Genomic DNA, 20,864 nt, shown 5'->3' with positions numbered 1-20,864 from the left:
AGACAACAGGGCAGGTTGGCTTTCTTCACCCGCAGTGAACCAGAGCAAGGTTGGGGAAGAAAGGAAGAACCATGAAGAAATAAGCGGGCTCTTGTCTAACACTCAGAAATGAAGTGTCTGAGGAGACACATGTGCTGAAAAAGCAAGAAATTTTGTTGGGAAGGGGCGCCTGCATACAGATTTCTCAGGAAGCAGGTAAGGTGGTCTGGTATTCCCATCTCTTTAGATGGGAAATTTAAAACAACAAATTTTCCAATTTGTTGTGATCCACACAGTCAAAGGCTTTACATTACAGTGTTGGACTACAGCCTTGTCTAACTCAATGAAACTGTGAGCCATGCTGTGTCGGGCCACCCAAGATGGACAGATCATGGTGGCAAGTTCTGACAAAATGTAGTCCCCTGGAGAATCGAATGGCAAACCACTTCAGTATTCTTGCCTTGAGAACCCCATAAACAGTGTGAAAAGGCAAAAAGATATGACACTGAAAGACGAACTCCACAGGTCAGTAGGTGCCCAACATGATATTGAGAAGAGTGGAGAAATAACTCCACAAAGAATGAAGAGATGGAGCCAAAGTGAAAACAATGCCCAGTTGTGGATGTCACTGGTGATGGAAGTAAAGTCCAATGCTATAAAAACCAATATTGTATAGGAACCTGGAATGTTAGATCCATGAATCAAGGTAAATTGGAAGTGGTCAAACAGGAGATGGCAAGAGTGAACACTGATAATTTTGGAATCAGTGAACTAAAATGGACAGGAATGTGCAAATTTAACTCAGATGACCATTATATCTACCACTGTGGGCAAGAATCCCTTAGAAGAAATGAAGTAGCCATCATAGTTAACAGGAGTCTGAAATGCAGTGCTTGGATGCAATCTCAAAAACCACAAAATGATCTCTATTCATTTCCAAGGCAAACCTTCAATATCACAGTAATTCTAGTCTATGCCCCAACCACTAATGCCAAAGAAGCTGAAGTTGAACAGATGTATGAAGACCTACAAGACATTCTAGAACTAATACCCCAAAAAGATGTCAACTTCATTATAAGTGAAATGAAGGGAAGTGAGGTCGCTCAGTCATGTCCAACTCTTTGCAACACCATGGACGGGGGCCTACCAGTCTTCTAAGGCCATGGGATTTTCTAGGCAAGAGTACTGGAGTGGGTTGCCATTTTATGCAAAAGTTGGAAGTCAAGAGATACCTGGAGTAACAGGCAAATTTGGCCTTGGAGTACACAATGAAGCAGGGCAAAGGCTAACAGTTTTCCCAAAAAAACACACTGGTCATAGCAAACACCCTCTTCCAGCAACACAAGAGACGACTCTAAACATAGACGTCACCAGATGGTCAATACCAAAATCAAATTGATTATATTATTTGCAGCCAAACATGGAGAAGCTCTATACAGTCAACAAAAACAAGACTGGGAGCTGATTGTGGCTCAGATCATGAATTCCTTCTTGCCAAATTCAGAATTATATCGAAGAAAGTAGGGAAAACCACTGGACCATTCAGGTATGACCTAAATCAAATCCTTTATGGTTATACAGTGGAAGTGAGAAATAGATTCAAGAGATTAGCTCTGATAGATAGAGTGCCTGAAGACTTATGCATGGAGGTTCATGGCATTGTACGGGAGGCAGTGATCAAGATCATCCCCAAGAAAAAGAAATGCAGAAAGGCAAAATGGTTATCTGAGGAGGCCTTACAAATAGCTGAGAAAAGAGAAGCAAAAGGCAAAGATATACGTGTTTGAATGCAGAGTTCCAAAGAATAGCAAGGAGAGATAAGAAAGCCATCCTCAGTGATCAATGCAAAGAAATAGAGGAAAACAATAGAATGAGAAAGACTAGAGATCTCTTCCAGAAAATTAGAGATACCAAGGGAATGTTTCATGCAAGGATGAGGACAATAATGGACAGAAATGGTATGGACCTAACAGAAGCAGAAGATATTAAGAAGAGGTGGCAAGAATACACAGAAGAACTGTACAAAAAAGATCTTAATGACCCAGATAATCATGATGGTTTGATCACTCACCTAGAGCCAGACATCCCAGAATGCAAAGTCAAGTGGGCCTTAGGAAGCATCACTGCAAACAAAGATAGTGGAGGTGATGGAATTCCAGTTGAGCTATTTCAAATCCTGAAAGATGATGCTGTGAAAGTTCTGCACTCAATATGCCAGCAAATTTGGAAAACTGAGCAGCAGCCACAGGACTGGAAAAGTCAGTTTTCTCTATAAACCCAAAGAAAGGGAATACAAAAGAATGTTGAAACTACTGCACAATTCCACTCATCTCACACTCTAGCAAAGTAATGCTCAAAATTTTCCAGGCTAGGCCTCAATAGTACATGAACCATGAACTTCCACATCATCCAGCTAGATTTAGAAAAGGCAGAGGAACCAGAGACCAAATTGCCAACCTCTGTTGGATCATCGAGAAAGCAAGAGAGTTCCAGAAAAAACATCTGCTTCTGCTTTATTGACTATGTCAAAGCCTTTGACTATGTGGATCACAATAAACTGTGGAAAATTCTGAAAGAGATGGGAATACCAGACCACCTGCTCTGCCTCCTTAGAAATCTGTATGCAAGCCAGGAAGGAACAGTAAGAATTGGACATGGAACAACAGACTGGCTCCAAATAGGAAAAGAAGTACATTAAGGCTGTATATTGTTACCCTGCTTATTTAACTTATATCCAGAGGACATCATGTGAAATGCAGGGCTGGATGAATCAAGCTGGAATCAAGATTTCCAGGAGAAATATCAATAACCTCAGATATGCAGATGACAACACACTTATAGCAAAAAGCAAGAAAGAACTAAAGAGCCGCTTGATGAAAGTGAAAGAGGAGAGTGAAAAAGCTGGCTTAAAACTAAGCATTCAGAGAACTAAGATCATGGCATCTGGTCCCATCATTTCATGGCAAATAGATGAGGAACAGTGGAAACAGTGAGAGACTGTTTTTTGGGGCCCCAAAATCACTGCAGATGGTGACTGCAGCTGAAATTAAAAGACACTTGCTCCTTGGAAGAAAAGTTATGACCAACCTAGACAGCATATTAAAAAGCAGAGACATTACTTTGCTAACAAAGGTCTGTCTAGTCAAAGCTATGGTTTTCCAGTAGTCATGTATGGATGTGAGAGACTATAAGGAAAGCTGAATGCCAAAGAATTGATGCTTTTTAACTGTGGTGTTGGACAAGACTCTTGAGAGTCCCTTGGACTGCAAGGAGATCCAACAAGTCCATCCTAAAGGAAATCAGTCCTGAATATTCATTGGAAGGACTGATGCTGAATCTGAAACTCCAATACTTTGTCCACCTGATGCAAAAAACTGAGTCATAGGAAATGACCCTGGTGCTGGGAAAGATTGAAGTCATGGGAAATGATCCTGATGCTGGAAAGAGAAGGGGACGACAGAAGATGAGATGTTTGGATGGCATCACTGTTTTGATGACATGAATTTGAGCAAGCTCCGGGAGTTGGTGAAGGACAGGGAGGTCTGGCGTGCTGCAGTCCTTGAAGTCACCAAGAGTTGGACACAACTGAGTGAACTGAATTGAGCTGAACCACAGGTAATTTAATCACTAAAGACATTTCACTAATATCTCTTCAATATTGCTTAGAAGCCAATAAAATTTTATCAATTGAGTTTTCTCCAAAATTGGACAACTTACTAAGCCAAGAAATGGTCCCTTGTATTTTAGTTTCTATCTCAAATTTTACTTTGAGATTTACTAAGCCAAGAAATGGTCCCTTGTATTTTAGTTTCTATCTCAAATTTTACTTGTTTTTAGTACCCCTGTATCCCCCAAAATGGAATCAATTTAGTAAAATTCATAAATTGCCAAATATATATAATACAGTGTTGCAGTATCTAAAAGATCAATACTACAAATCTGTTTTATTTCTGCCTTTTTACACCAGAGCTAAAAAGTACAGTAACAAATGTTGGCAGGGTTATGAATAAAAGGGAATCCTCTTACTCAGTTGGTGAGAATGCAAATTGGTGTAGCCACTGTGGAATACAGTACAGAGGTTTCTCAAAAATCTAAAAATAGATCTGTCATATGAGCCACCAATTTCACTCCTGAATATATATTAAAAAAAAAAAAACACACAGCGATTTGAAAAAATATATGCACCCAATGTTCATAGCAGCGTTACTTACAGTCGCCAAAATATAGAAACAATCTAAGTGTCCTTGTTTGTATCTAGGGAACTTACTGTTGTTTCACAAAATATGTCCTTCCCCCCACCTTGTTCCCAATCAATATGTGAATTTCTAACATTTACATACATGGAATATAAGTTGTTTTAGATTGTCAGGATCTGTAAAGCTAATATTTTCTGTCTTTCAGGTTCCCTTGTGGCATAATTTTGGCCAATTAAATGTAAGTGAGGTCTGGTGGAAGGATCTTCCATGAAAGAGTTAAAAAAAAAGGAAAACTCAGCTCATATAGCCTCTTTGGAAAAATCAGCTCATATATCCCTGCTTGTGATTCAGTTAATGCCTAAAGCTAAAGGATGACCAAGCAGAATAAAAGCCTTGTTTTTATTCATCAGAAAGCCATCACACAAGTCATTTACTGCTATCTCAAGACTTTAGACATCTCCTTCAATTCTTTAGTTAAACCTGGACAGGAAAAATATCATCAGTACCCAGACAGAGGTTTCTTCCGAAGCTCCAACCTGAGGAATATTTTTACTGTATCTTACTAGTGAAAGTGAAAATTGCTTACTAGTGAAAGTGAAAATTGCTAAGCACGTCCGACTCTTTGCGACCCAATGAACTATACATTCCATGGAATTCTCCAGGCCAGAATACAGGAGTGGGTAGCCTTTCCCTTCTCCAGGGGATCTTCCCAACCCAAGGATCAAACCCAGGTCTGTATCTTATGAATATATTGCTATTTTAGCACCTGCAAGAACCCTGCCTCACTTTTCTATGATTCTAAGTGATTATGAAGACCTGTAAGAAATCCAAACTTCCAGCTGCACAAAAAAGAAATTTGGAATTATAACTAAACTCTCAAACATTCATGACCACTGCAAAGATTCCAAACACCCTAACCTTTTTTTTTTTTTTTTGGTTTGTCTAGGCAAAAGAAAACTTTTGCTTCTATATTAATCATGATTCTAGTTGCTAATGTGTTATTTCCCATTCTCCCCCATCTCAGTGCATGTGAATAGACTATGTTTTCTGGCTTCTTGATGTTGGTTGGGGTCTTATTACCAATTCTTGAGCAAGAATTGGGAATGGAAATGATGTGGTTCGCTTTCTGGCTTGAGTTGAAGGCATTTCATTGCTACTGCGAAACCCTCTAAGGCTCTCTTTCTTCACTCTGGCATGACAACTGGCTATAATCTTTACTAGAGCTCCCAAATGGCTATGATAAACAGAGGTTTCCCTGCCAATCTCTGAGGGTCATATAAGAGAGAAATAATTTTTTTTATTATTCATTACAATTGGGAGTTGTTTGTTACTAGATCATGATGCAGCCTATTTGCAATGAGTCAAGCCTAATCAAGCGAGGTTCAGAACAAGGGTACAGAGATGAATCCATGGACTCCATAGAGGCTTTAAATGGTCAGACCATAGGAAGGGCAGTGGTGCCTCTAAGCCTCAGGAAGAGTCAGAACCAGGACCTGAATGCTGTAGAACTCTCTCTCTTTTTTCCCCTTGACTCTCCTATTCTTAGTCTACTTAGCATTATTTTATCTCATTGCAAACTTAACCTTCTTCACATGGAAAGAAATGTGATCTTGGCAGTCTCTGAGTTTTACAATTCACAGCTTTACTGAACAGGAGGAAAATGACTGACATTTTCTGGTCTCAACTTCAAAAAAGCTTAGGAAATATATCCAACTTAATTAACTGCCTTTAGGGAAATGGGGTCATATAAAAACCTGACACAGTATTCCTAAGAAAAGACAGGAGTGTCATATGAGTAGCTCATAAATACTGAAGTGTAGAATTTTCCTTGAAGCTATGTGGTTGTTAAATGTGGTGATTGTTTCTATTTCTTTCTATATTTTCTATATAAAAAATCAAAATATAGTAAGGAATAAGAACAATTTTTGAGGTATGAATTAAGACTTCCTCATGGATCACAGTCTTGTGATGGTGAAGGGGCTTGCATAACTCAATGAAGCTATGAGCCATGCCATGCAGGGCCAACCAAGATGGACAGGCCATAGTAAAGAGTCCTGACAAAACGTGGTCCACTGTAGGAGGAAATGGAAACCCACTCCAGTACCCTATGGGCAGTATGAAAAAACAAAAAGATATGACATCAGAAGATGAGTCCCTCAGGTCAGAAGGTGTTCAGTATGCTTCTGGAGAAGAGTGGAGGGCAATTACTATCTCCACAAAGAATGAAGCAGCAGGACCAAAGCGGAAATAATGCTCAGTTGTGGATATGTCTGTAGTGAAAGTAATGTCTGATGCCATAAAAACTGCATAGTAATGGGAAATGTTAGGTCCATGAATCAAGGCAAATTGCACATGGTCAAACAGGATGGCAAGATTGAATGTCAACAGCTTAGGAATCAGTGAATTAAAATAGGCAGAATAGGCAAATTAAATAAATTTATCTTTTACTGTGGGCAAGAATCCCTTAGAAGAAATGGAGTAGCCCTCATAGTCAACAAAAGAGTCTGGAATGCAGTACTTGAGTACAGTCTCAAAAATGACAGAATAATCTCAATTCATTTCCAAGGTAAACTATTCAGCGTCACAGTAATCCACATCTGTGACCCAACCACTGATGCCAAAGAAGCTGAAGCTGACCAGTTCTATGAAGACCTACAAGACCTTCTAGAACTAACACCAAAAGAGATATCCTTTTCATCATAGGGGACTGAAATACAAAAGTAGGAAGTCAGAGATACCTGGAGTAACAGGCAAGTTTGATCTTGGAGAACAAAATGAAGCAGGGCAAAAGCTAGCAGCATTTTCTCAAGACAATATGCTGGTCATAGCAAATACCCTTTTCCAACAACACAAGAGATGACTACAAGTGGACATAACCAGATGGTCAATATAAAAATCAAGCTGATTATGTTCTTTGTGATCAAGAATGGAGAAGCTCTATATAATCAGTAAAAACAAGACCCAGAGATGACTGTAGCTCGGGTCATGAGCTCCTCATTGCAAAATTCAGGCTTAAATTGAAGAAAGTAGGGAAAACCACTAGGCTATTCAAATGTGATCTAAATCACATCCCTTATTATTATACAGTGAAGGTATGACTAGATCCAAGGCGTTATATCTGGTAGACAGAGTGCCTGAAAAACTATGGACGGAGGTTCATAACATTGTACAGGAGGCACTGACCAAAGTCATCCCAAAGAAAAAGAAATGCAAGAAGGCAAAGTGGTTGTCTGAGAAGGCCTTACAAAGAGCTGAGAAAAGAAGAGAAGCAAACAGCAAGGGAGAAGGGAAAGGTATACCCAACTGAAGGCAGAGTTACAGAGAACAGCAAGGAAAGAAAAGAAGGCCTTCTTAAATGAACAATGCAAAGAAACAGAGGCAAGCAACAGAATGGGAAAGACTAGAGACCTCTTAAAAAAAAAAATTGGAGATATCAAGGGACCATTTCAGGCAAAGATGGGCACAATAAAGGATAGAAATGATAAGGACCTAAAAGAAATAATTAAGAAGAGGTGGCAAGAATAGACAAAACTGTACAAAAAAGGTGTTAATGACCCAGATAACCATGATGTTATGGTTACTCATCTAGAACTGGAGTGTGAAGTCAAATGGGTCTTAGGAAGCCTTACTATGAACAAAGCTTTGGATGTGACAGAATCCCAGCTGACCTATTTAAAAATCCTTAAAGATGATGCTGTTAAAATGCGGCACTCAATATGCCAGCAAATTTGGAAAACTCAGCAGTGGCTGAAGAAGAAAGCAGCAGCAGAGGATGAGATGGTTAGATAGCATCACTGACTCAATGGACGTGAATTTGAGCCAGCTGCAGGAGATAGTGGAGGACAGTGTAGTATGACACGCTGCAGCCCATGGGGTTGCAAAGACTTGGACAGGACTTAGTGACTGAACAACAACACCAAGATAAATTAAGAAGTTGGGAAAAAATCTTACTACAGGAATATTTTAATCTTTCCTTTCAGTCAGGAAATAATTTCAAAGATGAAATTATGTTCATATTGCAGATATGCTTTTTTCTAAGATTCTTAATGAATCTTAAATGGCTGCTAAGATCGACACTTTGTCTTTTCCTGAAACTTAGCTGTTAGTGCATATAAAACCACATAAAAATCCTTTTAAATTTAGGCAGAATTATAGGAGCAAAATCAAGTTTTAATTACTGTTACTAATGGAAAGCAGGAAGCAATAAAAATAATCTTTAAAAATTATAATAACTTGGTTTGGGAATTCATGTTTCAACCACACTTACTGAGTTTTTTGAAGATTAAATCTGGTTGCAAGTGACAGAAAAACCCAAATAATAGTGACTTAAGTCAGATAAAATTAATTTTTTTCTCATAAAATAGTCTGGGGGTAGGTGGTCAAAAGACAGATGATATGTCTATTTATGCTTTCAGGCATCCAAGCTCTTTTTCAGTCTGTTTTGCCTAGACTCCATTCCTAAGTTCACTGCATCATCCAAGGTGGCCACACTTAGTCAAAGCATTCTTGATTTTACTGAGAAGTTAGAAGGAAAAAAGAAGGCTAAGGATGCACTTTCTCCTTTTAAGAACACTGCCTATAGCTTTCACATACAATTTTCTTTTATATGCCTCCCTGGTGGCTCAGCTTGTAAAGAATCTGCTTGCAATGTGGGAGAGATGGGTTTGATCTCTAGGTTGCGAAGATCCCCTGGAGAAGGGAACAGTTACCCACTCCAGTATTCTGGCTCCAGGGAATTCCATGGACTATAGTCCATGGGGTCACAAAGAGTTGGACATGGCAGAGCAACCTTCACTTTCACTTTTCTTTTGTATGTCATTGGTGAGCCCTTAGTGCTATAGCCACAAATCCAAGGAAGGGAGTCCATAAATTGTGTAATTCATTCCAGATGTTCATTCACCCAAATAAATATCAAGGGTTCTATCATATAAAAAGAGAAAATGAAAAAGCGTTTTGTGGTGACTAGTAATCTCTGCACACCTGTTATATGCAAACTGGCAACCAGACTTCTGCATGTCCTCACAATATGCTCACATCTACTCTACCCATATTCAGCTTTACTCTGACTTGTCCCATGATGAAATCACACCTAGTGTACCCATCATTACAACTTGAGTGTTCCTTGTATCCATGATGGTTTTCGACTGCACATCAGTGTTATTAACTCACATCTCCTCAAAGTTGGGACTGAGTGCAAATGTTCCTTCAGGAGCAGTCTCATTTTGGTAAAAAGTAAGTCTGTACTTTGGAACTGTGGTGTTGGAGAAGACTCTTGAGAGTCCCTGGGACTGCAAGGAGATCCAACCAGTCCATCCTAAAGGAAATCAGTCCTGAATATTCATTAGAAGGACTAATACTGAAACTGAAGCTCCAATACTTTGGTCACCCGATGTGAAGAGCCAACTCATTAGAAAAGACCCTGATGCTGGGAAAGACTGAGAGCAGAAGGAGAAGGAGACAACAGAGGGCGAGATGGTTGGATGTCATCACCGACTCAGTGGACATGAGTTTGTGCAAGTTCTGGGAGATGGTGAAGGACAGAGAAACCTGACATGGTGCAGTCCATGGGGTCACAAACAGTCAAGCTGAGCACCTGGATGACAATAGCGAAGTTTACTCTGCTCTGGTGAGCAGGATCACTGTGGACAGCTGTATAGGTTGTATATACAGCCTCGAGACAATGTGGGACTAAAACTTTAGGGGGAAAAGTACATTTTTGTTGATCTTATAATTTTTTTTGATTTGCCCACACAAATGGAATGTCTTTTTCTAATTTGTATGATTGGACTAAATGTATTGATTATGGTTTTAGGTAGGTGATTTTTATACACACACACACATTTCCCAAAGTATGGGTTTGGGAACGTTAATTCAAGAAATATTAAGAGATTGTCAGTTGAGAAGATGTGTTTCTTAGTATATAGGTCAAACAAGGGATTTGTTTGAGGGATTTTTTTGCTACCAGCAAAAATGTTATTAAGAATCTTTATTATCCTAGTCCTTGTTTAGAAATCTCCACAGAGGGGCTTCTTGTGTGCAATGATTGACAATACAATTATTTTCTGGCAATATATCTTATAGGACACTGTGTAATAAAATATTGATTTAGAGCAGTGTGAAACGCAGTATTCATGCACAAGAAAAGAAACTCCCCTCCCCCACTGCCAAACTCATTTGATTCATATTCTGCAAATGAAGGTCCTAGCAACCTGTATCTTTAACATGTGACCCAGACCACTCATTCAGTTCAGTTCAGTCACTCAGTCATGTCCGACTCTTTGTGATCCCATGAATCACAGCACGCCAGGCCGCCCTGTCCATCACCAACTCCTGGAGTTCACCCAAACTCATGTGCATTGAGTCAGTGATCCATCCAGCCATCTCATCCTCTGTCGTCCCCTTCTCCTCCTGCCCCCAATCCCTCCCAGCATGAGGGTCTTTTCAAATGAGTCAACTCTTCGCATGAGGTGGCCAAAGTACTGGAGTTTCAGCTTTAGCATCAGTCCTTCCAAAGAACACCCAGGACTGGTCTCCTTTAGGATGGACTGGTTGGACCTCCTTGCAGTTCAAGGGATCTCAAGAGTCTTCTCCAACACCACAGTTCAAAAGCATCAATTCCTTGGCGCTCAGCTTTCTTCACAGTCCAACTCTCACATCCATACATGACCACTGGAAAAACCATAGCCTTGACTAGACAGACCTTTGTTGGCAAAGTAATGTCTCTGCTTTTGAATATGCTATCTAGGTTGGTCATAACTTTCCTTCCAAGGAGTAAGCGTCTTCTAATTTCATGGCTGCAGTCACCATCTGCAGTGATTTTGGAGGCCAGAAAAATAAAGTCTGACACTGTTTCCACTGTTTCCCCATCTATTTGCCATGAAGTGACAGGACCAGATGCCATGATCTTCGTTTTCTGAATGTTGAGCTTTAAGTCAAATTTTTCACTCTCCTCTTTCACTTTCATCAAGAGGCTTTTTAGTTCCTCTTCACTTTCTGCCATAAGGGTGGTGTCATCTGCATATCTGAGGTTATTGATATTTCTCCTGGCAATCTTGATTCCAGCTTGTGCTTCTTCCAGCCCAGTGTTTCTCATGATGTACTCTGCATATAAGTTAAATAAACAGAGTGACAATATACAGCCTTGTCGTACTCCCTTTCCTATTTGGAACCAGTCTGTTGTTCTATGTCCAGTTCTAACTGTTGCTTCCTGACCTGCATATAGGTTTCTCAAAAGGCAGGTCAGGTGGTCTGGTATTCCCATCTCTTTCAGAATTTTCCACAGTTTATTGTGATCCACACAGTCAAAGGCTTTGGCATAGTCAATAAAGCAGAAATAGATGTTTTCTGGAACTATCTTGCTTTTTCCATGATCCAGCAGATGTTGGCCATTTGATCTCTGGTTCCTCTGTCTTTTCTAAAACCAGCTTGAACATCTGCAAGTTCACGGTTCACGTATTGCTGAAGCCTGGCTTGGAGAATTTTGAGTGTTACTTTACTAGCGTGTGAGATGAGTGCAATTGTGCAGTAGTTGAGCATTCTTTGGCATTGCCTTTCTTTGGGATTGGAATGAAAACTGACCTTTTCCAGTCCTGTGGCCACTGCTGAGTTTTCCAAATTTGACGGCATATTGAGTGCAGCATTTTCACAGCATCATCTTTCAGGATTTGAAATAGCTCAACTGGAATTCCATCACCTCCACTAGCTTTGTTCATAGTTATGCTTTCTAAGGCCCAGTTTACTTCACATTCCAGGATGTCTGGCTCTAGGTGAGTGATCACACCGTCATGATTATCTGGGTCATGAAGAGATCTCTAGTCTTTCCCATTCTGTTGTTTTTCTCTATTTCTTTGCATTGATCGCTGAGGAAGGCTTTCTTATCTCTTCTTGCTATTCTTTGGAACTCTGCATTCAAATGGGTATATCTTTCCTTTTCCCCTTTGCTTTTCACTTCCTGTGTTTTCACAGCTATTTGTAAGGCCTCCCCAGACAGCCATTTCGCTTTTTTGCATTTCTTTTCCATGGGATGGTCTAGATCCCTGTCTCCTGTACAATGTCACGAACCTCCATCCATGGTTCATCAGGCACTCTGTCTATCAGATCTAGTCCCTTAAATCTATTTCTCACTTCCAGTGTATAATCATAAGGGATTTGATTTAGGTCATACCTGAATGGTCTAGTGTTTTCCCTACTTCCTTCAATTTAAGTCTGCATTCGTCAATAAGGAATTCATGATCTGAGCCACAGTCAGCTCCCTGTCTTGTTTTTGCTGACTGTATAGAGCTTCTCCATCTTTTGCTGTAAAGAATATAATCAGTCTGATTTCATTGTTGACCATCTCGTGGTGTCCATGTATGGAGTCTTCTCTTTTGTTGTTGGAAGAGGGTTCAAAATTGCAATTTGGAAATGTTGATTTATAGTTTTTTTTTTTTTTTTCCCCGTCTAGGAGTACACCAAACTCACTTGAGAAAATTTTTGAATATATGTTTATTGGGTCCTTCCCAAATTTATGAATCAGAGGGAACTGTGGTTTCTCTATAACTATAGAATTGGCCTAAAAATTCATTTGGGTTTTCCTGTAACATCTTACGGAAAAATCCAAATTAACCCTTTGGCCAAACTAATATTTCTTACACTAACTCTCAGTTAAGAACCATTGTTTTAGTCCAAACTTTATTATTCTTCATAAGTTGCTATTCAGTTATATACCAGCAGTTCCCAACCTTTTGGGCACCAGTAACTGGTTTCATAAAAGACAATTTTCCATGGACCAGGGGTGGGGAGGTGGAAGGCGGGGATGTATTCAAGCCAGTTACATTTATTGTGCCCTTTATTTCTATTGGGCTTCCCCGGTGGCTCAGATGGTAAATAATTTGCCTGCAGAGCAGGAGACTCGGGTTCAGTCCTTGGGTGGGAAGCTCCTTTGGAGAAGGGAATGGCAACCCACTCTAGTATTCTTGCCTGGAGAATTCCATGGACAGAGGAGCCTGGCAGGCTACAATCCCTGGGGTCACAAAAAGTCAGACACAACTTTGTGGCTAATACACTTTTTTTCTATTGTTATTCCATTAACTTCACCTCAGATCATCAAGCATTAAATCCCAGAGGTTAGGGACCCTTGCACCAAGGTATGCCCACGTCGACCTTTTCTTTATTGAGCCTGTTCCTTACCATTTTCAGGTTCTCTTTGATAATGTTTTTTTCATAGCAAATGAGAAGAGCGCTCCTAACCATGCTTTGTTTCATGGCAGAATTGATAACAGGAAAAGGAAAGCCCTTGGCTATGGCATGTCACCAGCTAGCAGATAAAATATTTGACAATAATGAAAAGCTGATTTCTTAAGTATGATGCATTTTTATAGCTCATATGCTTTTAAATATATACAGTTGGCATGAACAGGGTGGCCAATTTTTAAAAAGATCAACTGATTTAAGTAGATTCCCTTGTGTAAAATGCTGTTTGTGTGGTCTGTTTTCCAGATGTTTCCATGGCAAATGTTTTCTTAATGTGAAACCTAACTATTAAAAGCACCTGGTAATGTGTAGCTCATCCAGACACAAATCATCATTTCTCTTTTTATTCAGAGACTTATAGGGAGGAAATTTTATTTTGAACACTAGTGAGGATGAGCCTATTTCATATTCATATGGAAATATAAAGTGACAAAAATGTTTATTTAAACATCAGTCTTAATAAATAGTTTTATTCATTTCTGCAAACAACATAAGAGTATACATTTTCTACAGGGTCTGCATAGCTGCTTGGCAGCTATATTTGGAGCATTTATTTTAATGTAAATTTTTCTATATGAATTCTGACTAAGAACACAGGGTAAAGACAATATAGTGTAGCAGTCAACCACTGAGGTTTTTGAGTCAGGAAGTCTGGCTTTGAATCCTTCTCCACCACTTTTCAGCTATATAAATCTAGGCATTTTACTTCACCTTTGTTATAATAATAATTCCTTTATTATCCTTATCTGTAAAATAACGACTATAATAGTACTTACCTTGAAAGTTTGTTATGAAGATTAACTGTGTTTACACATACAAACACTTGTGAATGAAAAAAAAATTTCTCTCTTTTTTTCTAGATTCTTATCTGAGACATCCCTGTCAGTTTAAAAGACAAATTAATAGGAGAAAAGCAAACCAAAGTTTAATAGCATGTATAACTCCTGTATAGGCTTCCTAGGTTGTACAGTGGTAAAGAACCCGCCTCCAGTGCAGGAGATACAAGAGATACAGGTCCGCTCCCTGCGTTGGGAAGACCCCCCAGAGAAGGTCATGGCAACAGACTCCAGTACTCTCGCCTGGAGAATTCCATGGACAGAGGAGCCTGGTGGGCTACAGTCTATGGGATCGCAAAGAGTCAAAAGTGATTGAGTGACTGAACGCACGCACACACACACATACCTCTTGTACACATGCGAGATACCCAGGAAAACTGAACAACTTCCTCAAGTGGCCCAGGCTGCCATTTTAAATAACATGCGTGCATGCTAAGTCACTCCAGTCGTGTCTGACTCTTTGTGACCCTATAGCTGTACCCTCCAGGCCTTCTCTGTTCATGTGATTCTCCAGCCAAGAATACTGGAGTGGGTTGCCATGCCCTCCTTCAGGGGATCTTCCCTACCCAAGGATCAAACCCACGTCTCTTATGTCTCCTGAATTGGCAGGAAGGTTCTTTACCACTAGCGCCACCTGCTGCTGCTAGAAAGCCCTAATTTTTGCTCCCCGCTCCAGTACTCTTGCCTGGGAAATCCCATGAACGGAGGAGCCTGGTGGGCTCCTCCATGAGGTCGCTGAGAGTCGGACACGACTGAGCGACTTCACTTTCACTTTTCCCTTTCATGCATTGGAGAAGGAAATGGCAACCCACTCCAGTGTTCTTGCCTGGAGAATACCAGGGACAGAGGAGCCTGGTGGGCTGTCGTCGATGGGGTCGAGTCGGACACGACTGACGCGACTTAGCAGCAGCAGCAGCAACTAAAGACAAAAGAATTAGGGAGAGACCAGTTTTGGAAGATTACCAGGGAAAGCCCTATAAGCAAGAGTAAGGCTGTGCAGATTTAAGTCATTCCCTTCTCCACTGATAAGAGTTTCTAGAGATTTTTGTCATCCTTCTCTTGGTACGAAGAGGGAAGCAACTTTAAAAATGGAAATTTCCCTTATAAATGCAAATGTCCCTCACAGAACTATAATTTGTACTTAATTTTCAAGAGCTTTTCTAATTTTGATGTTCTTAAAAATAATCAGCCTGAAATAATACTTATGTCGAAGAAGCATGTTAGACGGTGACAAGTTTCTACTCCCTTTCACATATAAGACATTTTTTGTCCCATAGTAAATGCTCAATGATGATTAGGATCAATAAAATAGACGTCAAAATTGATTATTTTTTAAAAAATTAAAGAAAGCTCCAGTGACCTTGAGCTTCACATTTTTGCTTTGTAAGAAGACAAAAAATTTGTTTCACAAGTGTTTCTTGGACAAAATAGCAGCTAGGAAATGGAGTGATAAATCATACAGTTCCATTTTCTTAAATGTGCTACTTCATTCATTAATGGAAGTTCTCATCTCTTTAATTTAATGTAACATATTAGAGGAAAAATAGCTAATATTTGTTGTATAGTTTTATCATAAAAGTCATCAGAGTAATTGGACAGTAGCAATTCCATTGGTCCAAGAAGTGAGAGAGATACAATAAAGAAACATGTGGGGAAAACTTGTGGGTAGAGAAAGAGAAGGGAAAATGAATTAAAGTAGTAGGTAAAAATTTGCAGAGTTGTTGGCAGAAAAAGAAGTATGCAAACAATTGGGTAATACTTTGAGCCAGATATACACTGTGTCATAGATATTTCTTTAAAAAATATAATAGGAACTTTCTCTCAGTTATCAGCTAGTCATCAACATGATATTTCCTTTAAGAAAAAGGTACCATATTATAAATGTTTCATTCATTTGCAACACTAGATGGACAAATATCTCTAAAAGACATTTAAAGAAGCACTGCTGCTGCTGCTGCTGCTAAGTCGCTTCAGTCGTGTCCGACTCTGTGCGACCCCATAGACAGCAGCCCACCAGGCTCCCCCGTCCCTGGGATTCTCCAGGCAAGAACACTGGAGTGGGTTGCCATTTCCTTCTCCAATGCATGAAAGTGAAAAGTGAAAGTGAAGTCGCTCAGTCGTGTCCGACTCTTCCCGACCCCATGGACTGCAGCCCACCAGGCTCCTTCATCCATGGGATTCTCCAGGCAAGAGTACTGGAGTGGGGTGCCATTGCACTAATGGCTGGCAAAAGCTCTGTGGGTATCTCAAATTTGGGCTAAAAGTTATTTCTCTTAACAGAAGACAAATCTCTCTGTTAGTCGTCATTCTGTCAACTTAAAGGAAAGGGGTTTGAAAGACATGGTATACATTGAATTTCTCCCATCTACCTTTGCTTTTTCCCCAAATAAACCTTTAGTTTCATGGTAGCTATGAATTTCTTTATTGGTTTTATTTTCTACATGAAATGGGCATTCATACTTTCTCTTAAAGCATTTTCTTCAAAAGAGAAATGTTCCTTCTGTTCAAAGTATAAAAGAAAAAAACACATGTAAAGATTTTTTATAAGTGATTATTAATGCTTTGATGTTTAAATATTCAAATCAACCTTTGATGAAATTTAAATTGCAGGCAGCCTCCTAATAATACTGTGAAAGTGAAAAAGTTAATTTATATTTAATTGCTATCTAAATCAAGGTCTCTATAAAGCATACTCCTATCTCATTTTAAATTTATTCAAGAAATATTTAAAATAGCTGATCTCAGTATGGTATCTTGAAGAGAGATAATCCTAAATATTGTTTAAAAATAAAATTCAATTGAATCAATTTAAACATCAAATTGGCTTTATTCAACAATACATGAATCAGGTTATATTCCTAAGAGGGGCTGAAGCTATATTTAAGTTACGTAGTAAGTCTTGGTTGGGTGATGTGGGCCTAGCATAAGTGACTCCATTTGGGGCCTGTTACTTCTTGCTAACAACTATCCCTCTTGATCAGACTCTCAGCTTAACTGATATCTGTGATCAAAATGAAAGGCATTAATGCCACTCTCAGCTACTGTTCTGTAGTTCTTACAGCTTTTCTGATTCTCTTTGAGACATTCACCAGTCATGAGACTTTTTACTGAATCTCTGTAATTTTCACAAGTCATGACATCAAGTCCACAATTGTTTTAGTTGGTCATTTTCTTTGTTCCTTCTTTTGACTGGAAAGTCTTAGGGGATAATTCACTTAGTGGTTAGCATCTGTGAACATGCATTTAAAGCTTTTGAGAGAACACAACACACCACGGAGATTACTATGATTTTTATAAGTAGGATAATTCCACTCTCATGTTCACTGTAGGGCCATGGTCCCCAAGACCCAAACCAATATTGTAAAGTAAAAAATAATAATAATAATAAAAAAAGAAAGAAAAAAAGATCCTGTTGAATGAGTCACTTTTTTTTTTCTTGATGTTATTTCTTTTTTTTAATATTTTTTTTTTTTTTACTTCACAATATTGTATTGGTTTTGCCATACATCAACATGCATCTGCCATGGGTGTACACATGTTCCCCATCCTGAACCCCCCTCCCACCTCCCTCCCCATACCATCCCTCTGGGTCATCCCAGTGCATCTTCTTAAGCAAAGTGGCTTGTTCAGTGATCTTATGCAGCTGAGTTTCAACTTCCTTGGAAGTGTTAATCCAGGTGCAGCAGGTAGCAGTGACCACAGTACAGCCACCTCTTTGCTCAGTTAGAAGATAATCAAGGACTATTCTGTTATCAAGAACAACTTTGGCCAGAGGATCTAAAGAATTCTGCTGAAAGGCTATTGTTATAGCAGCAGGTTTTGCAGTATCTTCAAGAGTGAAGGAGAGAATATTGATGATACCTTTATTTGCACTTATTCCTCACCAGGGAAGTAGGATCCTGTCAAAAGGAGCAAATTCTGAAATCATGAACCCATCCTGGTAAGTCCTTTTTAACTCACTGATATAAATTCAGGAGAATCTACTAAGAAGGTATCTTAGTTTGTTTATGAGCAATCAGGAGCCAGTCCAGTTATCTAAGAAGCATTATCCAGTTATGCACCAACCATTTAGGCATTCATAGGCTCTCAGAGAGTGAGAACCACTCCAGATAAAGATAAATCCTGTTGGGCACAAACCATTCCCACTAATGTTGCACTATTAATGGATTTCAGCATCATAGACAGATCCATTTGTTTGAAAGTTTATCCCCCTTAATAATGGCCTGGGAGATATAGACGATGGCATATTTCCATCATCCGATTGGCCAATGCCATAGTAAAGAAAAAAAAAAAGTTTCCTATTTTAAGTATAAAGTCTTGATATGGTATCTTAGGAGGAAGTAGTCTATATCTTTGTCAGCTACTTCTCCTCATCAGTTTGATTCAGAGGTCTCCAACATCCACTCAGGATCAGATGTCAGTGGGAGACTTTTTCAGCTGTGAGATGTGTACCCAAGGTTCAGTTCTCTGAAATTTGCCCATTGTATAGTCAGTGAGGAGGACCTGATGCAGTCTCTTCTAAGGAGATCAGAGGCAGTCTTTGTTCGAAGTTCAGTTCACTTGCTCAGTCATGTCCGACTCTGTGCATTCTCAGTGATTCCAAATCAGAAGAATGGGAGAAAATTGAAAATGTTAATTTAGAGAGTTGTAACCAGATATTTAAGGAAATTGGAAAGACTCAGGATTTAGTCAAGTTTACATGTATATAACAAAACCCCAAAGACACTTAGCAGGATCAAAATCTGAAATAGACAAAAATACAAACATAAATTCTCTCTTCACAAATATTCCCACTCCTTTTTTTCTAAGGATAATCACAGTAAAACTAATTTGTTTACATTAGACATGGCTTGATTATTTACATATGTGCAGCAAGAATAGTAATTGACCACATAAATCCTTTTTAAAACTGCTTTGGCAGAACCTTGTAAGCAAGATACCAGGTCATTTTTTTCCAAGGGGCTTTACTGGCTCCATAAAGTCAACTTTAGTTCCTTAAAACTATCTAGTCATTTTTGAGTCTATATGCATGTCTCTCAAATATGACAGTTTAGTTAAAATCTTGCTTATCTAGCCAGTATTTCCAATTGTGTCCTATTACCAGCATAACAGATTCTCATCAGACTTATGCAAATAACTAACTATATTGCCATAAAAGTAAAATTTAAGAGTTTCTGAATTCTGGAGAGAGCAGGCAGGGAGAAAAAAATAAATGTTTCATCTGTGTTTACAAATGTATGCTTTATGAAATTGATGTATGTCATAGATAGCTTAAGAGAAAATGTTTCTTTAAATCTGGAAAAATAAAACATTAAGGAACATAAGTGTTTCAGACAAAACATCATAAAAATTATGATCATCTTCATCAGTTCACCCAGTCCCATACAACTAATACTTGTTCTGTGTTAATCCAGTTTTTCCATTAGTTCTGAGATTGCTTACCCAATTCAGTTTTATGATTTTAAAGTTGTCAGAAAACCTATACTTTCCAAAAGACATTTCTTTGAATCTCTTTGAAGATAAAATACTTTTGCAGGAGCACTTATGTAAAAGTAAAATAATAATTGTCTATGCTGCTGCTGCTGCTAAGTCGCTTCAGTCGTGTCCGACTCTGTGCGACCCGATAGACAGCGGCCCACCAGGCTCCCCTGTCCCTGGGATTCTCCAGGCAAGAACACTGGAGTGGATTACCATTTCCTTCTCCAATGCATGAAAGGGAAAAGTGAAAGTGAAGTCGCTCTGTTGTGTCCAACTCTTCAAGACCCCATGGTCTGCAGCCTACCAGGCTCCTCCATCCATGGGATTTTCCAGGCAAGAGTACTGGAGTGGGAAGACTTAAAAAGACTTAGAGATCTGTTAAGAGTTCATTAAAAGTGGAAATTGACAAGGGAATTTTATTTTGTAACACATAAGCATTTAATATAATACATGGATTTATGACTAATAGTGATATGCCTGGACAAACCAAACTCTAGGAATTTCATGTAAATTCTGGAAAACTTATAGAATTATAAAAATACAAAATAAAAAGACAATATATTACTTTCTACTTGACATGTAACTTAACATATCAAATAAGCCTAGTTAATATCTGTCCTTTTATAAAGGCAGAGAACAAACCTTTTGAGATGTTCCAAAGGTCGTCTGGAAAATTCCAGATTTAGTTAGGGTCAAAAAGACTTCACTTAGAATTAGATTTGGGGAGCTTTGTCAAAACATCAAAAGGTTTTAAAATACTCAATCAGATTTGATCATAGATCACTGGAACAATAATTAGTTACCTACTTAAGCATAATAACAAAGACTTCACAGGCAAATACTGAAAGTTAAGTAGTTGTAAATTTCTTATAAGAATAGACTGATGATCTAAGAAAACTTTTTCTTTTAACAGATGTAATAATATTAAGGTTTATTTTTGCATAAATGCTCTATGGATGTTAAATCTTTATTTTATATCCCTTATAGTAAATTCCGGAGAAGGCAATGGCACCCCACTCCAGTACTTTTGCCTGGAAAATCCCATGGACGGAGGGGCCTGGTAGGCTGCAGTCCATGGGGTCTCTGAGGGTCAGACACGACTGAGCGACTTCACTTTCACTTTTCACTTTCCTGCATTGGAGAA

This window comes from Bos mutus, chromosome 5 (assembly GCF_027580195.1).
Source record: "Bos mutus isolate GX-2022 chromosome 5, NWIPB_WYAK_1.1, whole genome shotgun sequence".
Lineage (NCBI taxonomy): Eukaryota > Metazoa > Chordata > Mammalia > Artiodactyla > Bovidae > Bos > Bos mutus.
This window is presented reverse-complemented; position numbering follows the sequence as displayed.